This window comes from Cervus canadensis, chromosome 4, assembly GCF_019320065.1.
Source record: "Cervus canadensis isolate Bull #8, Minnesota chromosome 4, ASM1932006v1, whole genome shotgun sequence".
Lineage (NCBI taxonomy): Eukaryota > Metazoa > Chordata > Mammalia > Artiodactyla > Cervidae > Cervus > Cervus canadensis.
This window is the reverse complement of record NC_057389.1, coordinates 75,919,873-75,932,748: the sequence shown is the minus strand read 5'-3', so window position 1 is coordinate 75,932,748 and position 12,876 is coordinate 75,919,873. Positions and strand designations below refer to the sequence as shown.

The 12,876-nt window shown below is 37.1% G+C and overlaps 1 long non-coding RNA gene across 1 annotated transcript; it reads right to left on the bottom strand.

The window, feature by feature from the left end:
• Window positions 1-438: 438 nt before the first annotated feature.
• LOC122440081 lies at window positions 439-7,505 on the bottom strand. The gene is made up of 4 exons (XR_006269041.1): window positions 5,296-7,505; window positions 4,289-4,338; window positions 3,346-3,418; window positions 439-2,127 (listed from the first exon to the last, which is right to left on the bottom strand). It is a non-coding gene; the product is annotated as an uncharacterized LOC122440081 (long non-coding RNA).
• Window positions 7,506-12,876: the final 5,371 nt, after the last annotated feature.

Genomic DNA, 12,876 nt, shown 5'->3' with positions numbered 1-12,876 from the left:
ATCATTACCAGCTACTTCCAAGGATGCGGAACAGGCACAGAAAGAATACCTGCCCTCTGTTTTGATCCGCATTTCTTAGAAATACTCTTGAGCATATGTGTACCCAGGGGACACATCTGGCTCAAGATACAAATTATTTATATGAAGAGAAACATTGCTATCACAATAATCCTTATTTAAATGTGTACCAGATTAACCTGAAGCTAGTAGTGTTCTTGCCTGGAGAATCCCAGGGATGGGGGAGCCTGGTGGGCTGCCGTCTATGGGGCCGCACAGAGTTGGACATGACTGAAGCGACTTAGCAGCAGCAGCAGTAGCCTAAGAAGACAAACAGGCCCCAAACTGTGGGCAAGTGTTTTGGGAGAACAATAATTAATCCACAAACAATTTACCTTTAAGGAGCCCTTGCGGGTAAAACAGACGTAGGCTTGTGGCTGGCAGATTTCAGATTTGACAGCAGTAGGGCATTGGTGACACTTGACACCACCGACTTCCTGCTTTCCTCAGCTGCTCCAGGAAAGGTGCAGTGCAAAAGGTGATGACTCTGGGCTCATCAGCGTTCGCTGTTTCAAGCACTGTTCATTAATATTAGTTCATCAAAGATACATTCTAAGTAGTCACAGTCCCTCTAGAGTGGGTACAATTCAATGGCAGAAAAAGTGAGGAATGAAAACCTCAGAGGAAAACACAGCAAAATACTAGTGTTCTGGAAGAACTGCAGCTGTAAGGAGAGGGTTGGGTGAGAGTAACAGTAGTCAGCTGTACCCCTCCCTCTTGCAGTATGATCTTAGTGTTTTCACCATTCTTTTTAATCCATGATATAGAAAAATTTACACGTGGTTGATGCTGGGGTGAGGCAAGAGTGGCGCAACTCATCCCTGACGTTTCTGCACCTGAGTCCAAGAGCATCAGCAACTGGGTTAAATTTGCTTTGCAGATGAGAGATCTGAGGGGATGAGGTAAGAGGAATGGGATGGAAAACACATCCATGGTGCAACTTCTTCACTAATTTAGGCAACTAGTTCTCTGGAAAGGGACCTACAATGTCAAGATTTTCTCCAAGGCCCAGGCTGACCAGAGATGACTTTTCGTCCACAGGGAGTTATCCTGTTACTCTTTCAGAGTTTGAGAAGGCTTATCAGCAGCTAAGCATACAAAGCCTTACTTTCCGCCCCTTGCTCCCCAATTTTCTAAAAGGAATACTTCTGAGTATTAGAAACAAGGAAAAAAAGGTCATCCTTCTTCTTCTCTTTCATGTACAGGATTCCACAATTTAGCAACTGGTGGTCCTATGGGACTTTTTTCTCTTTTGATGATCAACAAGAGGCCAATAAGAGTGTTTTAACCTCAAACAGTGGTTTCATTTGAATGTGCTTAGAAAAACATCTTAGGGTTAAGAGTTTGCCTTATCGGAATATTCTAGATTTTCATTCAAAATCAATACTTCCATTATGAAGTTATTTAAAGTTGGTTGTCATCAATAAATAATATTCATTTCACTGCAGTGAAATTAAGGTAACAGTTCCTTAATAGCATCAAATACCTAGTTAGCATTCAAATTTCACCAATTGTTTTAAAAATTTTTTTTAAAGTTGATTTGTTTGATTCAGGATTAAACAAGGACACACTAACTTGGTTATTTTGTGTTTTAAGTCTCTTTAAAATTTATATATTTCCCCTTTATCATTTTTTCTTTGTCTTGCTATTAAAGTGTGTGAATTTTTTTTTTTTTTTTTATAGAACACCTACTATCCCATAGAATCTTCCACATTCTAGATTTTGAAGACTGGATCCTGGTGGTGTCATTTAATATTAACACATTCTTCTGTTCCTTGTATTTCCAATGAAAAGTCAAATCTGGAGGCTTGACCAGATGTAGGTTAGGTTTGATTTGGGGGAGCAACAAGACATGACGGTGGTGCATCCTTCATAACTGCATCATATGAGGAAGCCCAGGATGTCTCTACCATCTATCTTTTTGTGATGCTAAAAATGATTAGTGGGCTCAGCGTTGTCAGTCTGATACAGCCACTATAGAAATCTCCAATAGATTCTTAGCTACTCATTTTAGCAGTCATTGATGATCATTGCTAGATCCATTATCAGATTTCCACATTAGGTGATTTTCTAAAAAAAAAAAAAAAAAAAAAAAGAACTGTTGAGTATTCCATAATGGTATACACGCTTTTTAACTTGAACTGAGCTGTTTATTTCATTAATGCACTTCACTAAATTAAACAACATTTAACATGAAACTTGGTAACTGATCTCTATCTCCCCCGCCTTTAGTAATCTGAGTTGGCTCTGGAACCTTATAAAAGACATTCAAGGTGCTGTGCTGTTGCACAAGAAAAGCCAAAACATTGTTTTTGGAGCTGTTTTTCCCATGTGCGTGTATATTTTTCTCCCATTATTGTTAAAGGTAATTTTAACCTTACACAGATGATCTGTTGATTTGAAATATCATGGGAAAACTTTGACCTAGAACATTTTCAAAGAGGTTAGTTACTGGAAATACAAAAAAGCTAAGGATACTTGGCAAGGTGGTTATATTACATGCTTCAAATCTCTACACAAGTGCATAGCTTTCTCCATCCTCAGATTTTTCAATTTCCAATTGAGTTTCTCAATTTCCTGTAAACTAAACTTCAAGAACCTTAAATGACATTCAAGGCCTTCCTTTAGCCTTAATTCTCCACTTCATCAGTTTCATATCTACCATTTTTCTGCATTCTCTTCTCTAGCCACACTAGACAACTGACTATTCCCCTTACTCCTCCTGTCTCTCTAGGAGTCAAGTACTTCCTGGGGTACACATGGGGAGTTTCTCTCTTAAGGTGTTTTGTTTCTTTTTTTAAATAGATTCACATATATTCATGCTCTTTTACTAGACTTGTAGAGGACAGCTACTCTTTCCTGGCTAACACCATGTCTTTCTACTATTTAAGAGATATTAGCACCCTGATTTCCTTTTGGGGGAATACTTTGCCCACATTGCATTGCTAACCATGATATCCTACACCAAGCAGGACACAGCTCCAGATCCCATGTTCAATGAATTAAAGGACACCTTCTCCCTAAAATGTTAATTGTCAGCAAAGTGACTAAAAGATTGACAATATTTATAAATGATTAATCGGCAGTCAGATGAGTTTCTCAAGAACTAATAGTTATTTACTGAGTGCATGCCAAAGAACCCTATATACTAGGTATGCAACCCATGTAGTATTTATTTTGTTGTTTTCAGGGTTTTTCCCACTTTTTCTTTCTCACTTAGCCTCAATTGGTCATTTCTCTACTCCCAGTTCATATTCACTTAGGAACAACCATTCAAAAAAACCTTACTTCTTAAGTGCCTGATGAGTTCTTACAGCCGTACTTGTAGGGTTGTTTTCTCTGGCCTCAAATAAAACAGGAACTGGAAAAGAAAGATAAAAGTAGAGTAGGAATTCAAACTGATAAGGAAGATGGTTAGAAAGAGGAAGGTCAAGAATTTTGAGAGTTTTGGGAAGCAGAATGAAAGGTTTTCTGATTTTTTATCTACAGGTAACTTGTCATTGGGGCTTCCCCAGTGGCTCAGATGGTAAAGAATCTGCCTGCCAATGCAGGAGAGCCAGGTTCAATCCTCGTGTCAGGAAAATCCCCTGGAGAGGGGAATGGCAACCTACTCCAGTATTCTTGTCTGGAGAATCCCAGGGGCGGAGGGCTACAGTCCACGAGGTTGCAAAGAGGTGGATACAACTGAGTGACTAAGCACATATGCAACCTCTCAGTCAACAGTCCTGGACACATGTGGATCCTCCTGGAGAAAGGGGTGAGGGAATCTGGATACCTTACACGAAGATGAGGATAAAAAACAAACAAAAACATCCTTACTGTAACCACAATAAAATTGGAATAAAATGAATGGGAAATACCACTATAAATGAGGCAGAGGTAGAACCGATTTTAACTTTATTTCTTCCTTTCCATTTCTAACTGTACTGGCTTCAACTTTTAAAACAATGTCAAGTGAAAATATAGTAATAGTATAATGAGAGCCATCCTTGTTATGTTTCTAACTTTCAATATTTCTCCATTAAATGCAATATTGATTATTAGTGTAAGATACCCATTTTTATGCTGAGAAATTAAACTTCTATTCTTAGATTTTTAAGTGCTTTGTTTAGAAAAGGACAGATTAAAGAAATGAAAGAGGAAAGCAGGGTAGGAATTCAAACTGATAAAGATGATGATTAGAAAAAGGAAGGACAAGAACTTTCAGATTGTATACATAGCACTTACAAACCTTAAAAAGTTGATAGGGCTTATAAATTTCTCTTTTATCACAGGTGGAACCTACGATTTAAAAAAAAAATCAGAACTAGTTCACACTTATTTCAGACTTGAGCTAAATTGGTTATTGTTGGTGTATGTAAAGACTGTGAACTTCTGTCCATAATAGAGCTAAGCTAAACAAAGAATATTCATATCATGTTTATTTTTAAAATAAACACAAATAACACTCCGCCATTCACTGATCCTCTAAGTTTTGGCCGTCTTTACTGAAAAACATCCTTTTAATTATATTCTGAAAACAGCATGGAGAATGACTTTCTTTCACAACCAGTTTTCCCTTGAGGGAAAACACATGTTCAAGTACAAACAACATCCCAGTTTCCGACTTAAAGCTACTTAATTTCTGCACAATGATGTCACATTTAAGACTACTGAGCTTGCTCCTGTTCATATCATTTCTTCTGCAGTTCCACATTTTAGGCCCATCCATGGAAAGAGACCCATCATTTTATATAACTACAGAACAACAATGAGAACACACTTGAAATACAAATACCTTCCAGGTTATGAAAAATTTCTAAAAGGAATCAAAATTAATATCCCAAGACAATTTTTTGAAATAAAACTTACAAGCTGATTTTAAAATCTGTTGCTAGAGAAAAGACATAAGACTTGCTAAGAAACTTCGGAGGGAAAAAAAAAAAACTTAAGTAAAAACAGCTACTCAGTGTCTAAATAAATTACAAGGCTACAATAATTTAAAATACAGTATTTAGTTAGAGAAACAGATAAGCAGCGAAGAGAGTGAGTCTAGGAACAATGGAGTGATTATTAATATACAGTGACATTTCAAATCAGTAGAGAACAGACAACCCAACTATTCAAAAAAGGCATTAGAACAATATGCATTTTGGAAAAACTAGAATAGTAAGATACCAACCACACATATGTTTTAGAATAATTCTTAGCTGGAGTAACAGCTAATACTAAATCTCAGTGACATAACCAAATACTTACTTATCTCCTGCTCATGTGAAGTTCACTCGGTGGCTGGACAGGGTTATGGGGATCTGTTCCATGCAACCAAGCAGGGACCCTGGCTGATATTCATAGAAACTTCACCATCTTGTAAATCTATCTTGTAAGGTTGCCCAAGATGTTTAACATCTAGCTGGAAAACAAAGACAGAAATGTGGAGATTGCCTGGAAAGTTCTGTGGGGCAGGTGAAAATCATGTACCCACATTCTTCTGGCCAGCCTTTGCCAACTTCAAGGAGGCTGGGAAGTGTAATTTAGCCAGGTACCTAACTAAAAGAAGAAATATATTAAGTGAACACTTCTGTGCCAGTTTCTAACATAGTATGTCCTTCTGGTTACCAGGTGCCCTACCTAATAGAGCACACTCCCTCCTTCCCCAAGAGAGAAAATTCAAAATTCCATTCAGTTACCACAATCAGCTCAAAGGCCAAGATCTCTGAATGATGTGTGGTTCTTTCCACCAGTTCTGGATATGGCCACTTGAGGTTCTAGTGACAGTTGCACTAACAACAAAGTTACAGAAATCTATTGCCACCAGACCCAATTTACCACGGTAAAGCATGGACAGGAGGTTTGTGATGTAAACTGCCACCTGGTAAAGGGAATATGGGAGACACACAGAGGGCACTGCGTAGGATATCCTTCTGGCAGACATTGTGAGATCCCTCTTTTCTGGTAGTGGGCCACTTTCCTGATAGCAGCTTTTCTGTCTAGAAGGAACTACATATACGGTGTTCTTCATAGCTCTGAATCTACCTTTCTGGAGATTGTTTGGTCCATTATTATATTCGAAATAGATGGGCATTTTGCCTTTCCTGGGAGCCTTTAGTTTTTGCAACTCATCTCTTCTCTAAGCAAGTTTGGGACCCCCCAAACACTCAGAATGACAGAAAATTCAAAGGCTACCGAAATCCAGACTTTCAATTTCTTTGGCATTACAAAAAAGCAAACTACTATTTTTGAGGGAGAGGTATCTATTCACTTACATATGCTAATAGTATCCTTCAAAATTCTTTCCTAAATATAATTCTCAAGCCTGCCTTATTTTTTCCATTTGTCAACATGGCTTAAAGCTATCATGCTTGGGAGGAAATGCCACATCTTTACTTAGGTCTGAGTGGACCCAGAAGTCTCAGCAGACATTTGTCCATTATCTCTTATTATTTGGGACTAGAAGTCATGGCTTTTTCATCTTTTTTTTTTTTTTCTGCTTTCAAACTAACAGATTTTTGCTACATCCCATTTTTCTTTTTTCCCCTACCACCCTGGTAAGTCCAGAGTAACAATCAACAGTCAATACCAGCATTTCATTCTCCAGCCTCTCTCCTTAGTATTAGGAAGTCAATAAACACGTCATCCACCTTTCAAGCAATTGCAAACGACCATTTAAAAAAATGTTTTGTCATTGCATGCACAAATCTCCAGTTTTATAGCTTTGGATATTAGTTTCCATCTTGACTGTAGAGTGGACCAATGCTAAGTATATTTTGGATTTTTGTCATAGGAACATTTTTTCTAGCAACAGTTTCTGTATCAGAGTAATACTTGTACTATAAAAAAAACTTCTCACTGGTTTTACACAAGGATGTTTGATAGAGGCTAACTTAAGTCCATTTGGCTTAAGTGGAGGGAAAGGTGGTAAGTATGATTTCCACAGTTATTGAGGTTCCCACATTGATAGTTATTTCTTCATCTTAAAAACAGGGTCCTCTACTGTCTCCCCAGGACTTGACACCTAACTGAGGGTCAAAAGAAGGGTGGAAGATAGACGACGACTTCATGGGGCAGACCTAGTAGTTTATATAATTTTCACTCATATTCCACAAATTAATTCTTGTCACATGTCCCCAGCCTAACTTCAGGAGAAGCTGAGAAACACAAGTTCACTGTAACTAACTGGTTTGATTATTTAGCAGTTTGCCCATCAGGGTAAATTCCAGAGATATTAAAGTTGAAAGGTAAACCAAAATCCATAAAAGTACTAGAGGGAAATGTAGTATAATTATTTAGAGATGTCAAGAACTCTAAAGGGTATGGGAATTCCATGGGCCTACACTGGGCACTCAGAAAGATCGGAGACAGAGCAAAAACTGTTCTTGATGGTGCAGGCCTGAAAGAGGAGAGCTTACTGCTGAATCAAGGACACAAATACCTATAAGGAGTCTTCTTCCTTACTGAGAAAAAAAGCCTTAAGCCACAATAAGGTCATCAAACATTGTTAACCAGAACACAGGTACAAAGACTTGCTGTGGCTTGGGGAAGTCTGTAAAAGGAAAAATATGAAAAACAAGAAACAACTCCGTATCCCTGGGAAGGGTCAAGGCGTCACCTAGATTTCCTAACTTGGGAAGGAACAAGAAACTCCACCATAGATACAATGAATGTTTAACTGTCAGAAGCAAAAGGGGCAGGATCACTGAGAAAGCCACAAACCCAAGATCCAGTCATGTTTAACTATGAAAACCACAGAAAAAAAATTTATAGTATGAAAACTACAGAAAAACATTGAAGCATCAAGAGCTCAAGTAGTTTTTTCCATGAGTCCTTTTTGAGGAATCTGCTAGAAAATGAACTTTATCCAACAAAAGATGACTGAGAAAACTTCAGCAATTTAGCTTTAACATACTTAATTGCAAATCTAAGGCTAAAACAAAGGTGGGGATAAGGGTACAATAATATGTTATATAATAATACTCTGTTATGTGTAGTATCTCCTAATGAAGTAAAAATAACAAAACTAAAAACTGGAAGAGAATGCAGATGGAAGGAGGAAAGTAGAATAAACCCATTAGCTGTAGTTTAGGCAGAAAGTGAAACTTAAGGGATGTCACTGAAAATGGATAATACAGGTTGTGAATTAAAAAAAAAACAAAAAACAGGACTAAAGGCATTAAATAAAGGTAGAAGCACAAAGATAACTACCAAAATGGAATTACTGGCTTTTCTAAACATCAAATTTAGGAAACTCTTTTTGAAAAAGAGAACACAGCATACATTATGGAGAGGAACAAAATGAATACAATAATTTCATGAAAGGATGAGAAGGTTGGATGGCATCAATGACTCAATGGACTTGAAAGTGAGCAAACTCCATGGATACAGTGAAGGACAGGGACGTCTAGAGTGCTGCAGTTCACACGGTTGCAAAGAGCTGGACATGACTGAACAAAATAGCATAAGACAATCTGAAAGAGTTGAAAGCAATCATATTCATCTTATTAACAACTGTGAAAGGGTTTAATTTGGTTATACGGAAACGTTTTCAAGCTGGCTCATAAAGGCCCAACAAAATGCTCTTTTCAATAGACACATCTGAAACAGAATGCTTCAGAAAGACTAAAAATCAAAAGGATAGTCCAAGGTGTTTCCGACAAATGGAAACAAAGAAAACATGGATAGCAAAAGTGATACCAAAGTAGAAAGAAAGTAGTAGAGTAAGATTTTCTAAATATGATCCCAAATGTAAATATAAAAATTAAGTAACAGTAAATAAAGAGGAACCACTACATCTGAATACATCAAATAAATGACAAACATGATGGAAACATGAACGACAAAAATCAAGTCAACTGACAATGTATGGGGCTATTTTTAATAAAACTACATACACATTTACCTTCTGACATAACAAGATTACTTCTAGGAACTTACTTCAAAGACACACCTCCAACAATATGAAAATACAGTTGGTTCATATTTTATTTGAAAGTGTTTGTAAAATATGACAAATAACCAAAGGCTCATACATGGTGGTGGTGGTGGTTTAGTCGCTAAGTCATGTCCGACTCTTGTGACCCCATGGACTGGAGCCTGCCAGACTCTTCTGTCCATGGGGTTCTCCAGGCAAGAATACTGGAGTGGGTTGCTATTCCCAAGTCTCATACATAAATGAGTGAATAAATAGATCCACTCAATGATGTGTGATGCCGTTTCTATTCTGTAATGGCTTAAACAAAAATAAACATTATCTAATAGTCTAAAGTCTGACATGGGTCTCAGTGGGCTAACATCAGAGTGCCAGCAGGGCTGTGTTCCTCTTTAGAGGCTCTTGGGTAGGATCCTTTCCATGGCTCATTCAGGTTGTTAGCAGAATTCAGTTTTTTGAAGTGGCAGGTGTGAGATTCCCATTTTCTTCCTGGATGTAAACGCAAGGCTGCTAGAGTCCACCAGCTTTCCTCAGGTCGTGATTCTTTCTCTGTCTTCAGAGAAAGCAACAGTGGATACAGTCCCTCTCACACAACTGGCCGTACTCCTGGTGCTGGGTACTACATCCTTGATGCTTTTTTGTACCTAGCAGTTTGAACCTCTTAATCCCCTTCATCTATCTTGCCCCTACCCCACCTCTCTCCCCTGTGGTAACCACTAGCTTGTTCTCTATGTCTATTTCTATTTTGTTATATTCATTAGTTTTATTTTAAAGAAGGAAGACCTCTATGGACAGATCTGTAGTGACTTCCAGACTATGTTGGGTTGGCCTTTGGTTTTTAACTAAAAATAAGACACATTTTTCATTTTCACCAAGAATTTTATTGAACAACATATTCACTATTTTGTTCCACTCCTTTCTGGCGTTTTTCAGGCAACTTTGTCATTCCATCATCCCAAAACTTTCTCTCTTTTTGAGCAAAGAACTGTTCCACGTGCTTTTTCAGTCTTCTAGGAAACTGAAGCTTTTTGCATTAAGAGAATTTTGTAAAGACTGAAATAACTGGACACGTGAAGGTGCAATGTCTGGTGAAAATGGTAAATGAATCAGAACTTCCCAGCCAGGCTTTAACAGTTTGTATCTGGTCATCAAAGAAGTATGCAGTCTTATGGTAACCTGATAGATTATGCATTTTCTGTTGACTAATTCCAGACACTATTCACTGAGTGATTTCAGTTGGTCTAACTGGGAGCAATACTTGTTGGAAATAATTATTTGGTTTTCCAGAAGGTGCTCATAAGAGAACTCCTTTCCAATCACACCACAAACACACCACCTTCTTTGGATAAAGTTTGGCCTTTGGTGTGGTTGGCGGTTCATTTTGCTTGCCCCAGGATCTCTTCTGTTCTACAATATTATACAGTACTCACTTTTCATCGTTTATCACAATTTGTTTTAAAAACAGAACATTTTCATTACTTTGAAGTAGAGAACTGCATGCAGAAATACAGTCAAGGTTTTTTCACTTAACTTATGTGGAACCCAAACGTCAAAGAGATTAACTTGGCCAAGTTGGTGCAAATTATTTTCAACACTTAAGTTGGATATTTTGGGTATGCTGGCTATCTCCTGTGTGGTAAAATACTGATTATTCTCAATTAATGTCTCAATTTGATCGCTATCACTTCAACTGGTCTACCTGAAGACCATGGAGGATTGTTCAGCAAAAAATTTCCAGCACAAAACTTTGCAAACCATTTTTGACATATTTGATCAGTCACAGAACCTTCTTCATACACTGCATGAATCTTTTTTGCATGTTGTTTTAACCTTTCTTGAAATAATAAAGCATAATATGCCAAAAATGTTGCTATTTCCCCGCATCTTCAATATTAAAATGGCTACACAAAAATTCACCAATTTTGATAAACTTTTTAATGCATGTTGATATGACAGCTGTCGCAATACAATCTAACAAAACTGTTTTGAATGATGTTAAGGACAACTAAGCATTAACTAGAGCCATCTTATGGAAAAAAACAAAGAACTTTTGGAGCAACCCAACATTTTTAAATGATGAAAACAAGGATTATAAAAGCATCTAGAAAATGTCAACTTTTATGTAAGAAAGGGGAAATAAAAAAACATACATATTTGTTAATCTGCAAATAAAAACACAGGAAGAATACACTAAGGACAAATGAGACTGATTAATCTACACGGGGAGGGAGGGGTTGGGATGAAAAGGAAATAAACAATTCGAACAGCAGAGATGCCACTTCTCTGAGTATACTGTTTTATGCAGCTCTAACACACAGAACAATATTAACGTTTCACATACATAAAGAAAAAAAAATATAATTATCAAGGATAGAGAAAATAATCCTTAAAATAAAATACAGTCAGAAATATTTGAACTAAAATGCATTTCAAATGAAGTACTATATGGAAGGAAGAAGAGTGGGGGAAAAAAAAAACACTAACCCAGGTAAAGTTTTATTATTATTTAAAAAAAATGAGATACAATTCACATACAGTAATATGCATCCTTATAAAGCACACAATTCAGTGGATTTTTGTATATTCACAAAGTTGTGCAACCAACACTACAATATCCAATTCCAGAACACATCCAGTCCTTGAAGAAATGTCACATCCATTAACAGGCACTCCCTATTCCTCTCCCCCTCAGCCCTTCGCAGCCACTAATCTACTTTTGATCTCAATGCATTTACCTATTCTAGACATTTCACATAAACAGAACTCTATTTTGTGTATGTTTTCTTTTTTATCATGATGTTTTCAAAATTCATCCATGTCACAATATGTATCAATACTTCCTTCTTTTTTAATGGCTCAATAATATGCCACTGCATGTATATATCATTTATCCAGTCATCAGCTGATGGGATATTTGGGTTCTTTCCTCATTTTCTCTATTATGAATAATGCTCCCATGAACATGTGCATTCAATTTTTTTTTCCGTTAAATATGTTTTCAATTCTCTTGAGGGTACATAACTATGATTGGAAATGTGGGGTCATATTAGACTCCCACTATGCCTATATTAACATGCTTGATGGTATCCCCATGGGTCTTCAAGAGTCTATTAATGTTCATTATTTATTTTCCCTCTGTTCCTGTAACTGGATAATCTCAATTGATCAATTGTCAGCTTCACTCAATCCTTCCTAACTGCTCAAATGTATTGTCGAACCCTTCTGCTGAAATTTTTGTTTCAGTAATGTATTTTTCAATTCCTAAACTTTTTTCTTTCTTCTTTATAATTTCTATCTCATTACTGATATTCTCTATTTGGTAAGAATAGTTCTCAAACTTTCTCTTAGACCTTTAGATATTGTTTCCTTTTGTTCTTTGAACACATATAAAATAGCCTATTTAAAGTTTTTGTCAAATAAATTCAAAGTTTGGGCCTATTTGGGACAGTTTCTATAGAAACTGCTTTTTCTCCTTGTACATGAGCCATACGCTGTGTATGTGTGACAACATTCTGTTGAAAACTAGACACTTTAAATAATAATATATGTTCCAACTCTAGAAATCAGGTATTCTCTTCTCCTTAGGGTTTGTTGTTGCTATTTTTTGTTGCTGTTTGTCTAGTGACTTTTCTTAACTATTTTTGTGAAATCTGTATTCTTTGTTGTATATGGTCACTAAAGTCTCTGCTTCATTGGCTTCAGTTCAGTTCAGTTTAGTCACTCAGTTATGTCCGACTCTGCGACCCCATGAATTGCAGCATGCCAGGCCTCCCTGTCCATCACCAACTGCTGGAGTTTACTCAGACTCATGTCCATCGAGTTGGTGATGCCATCTAGCCATCTCATCGTCTGTTTTCCCCTTCTCTTCCTGCCCCCAATCCCTCCCAGCATCAGGGTCTTTTCCAATGAGTCAA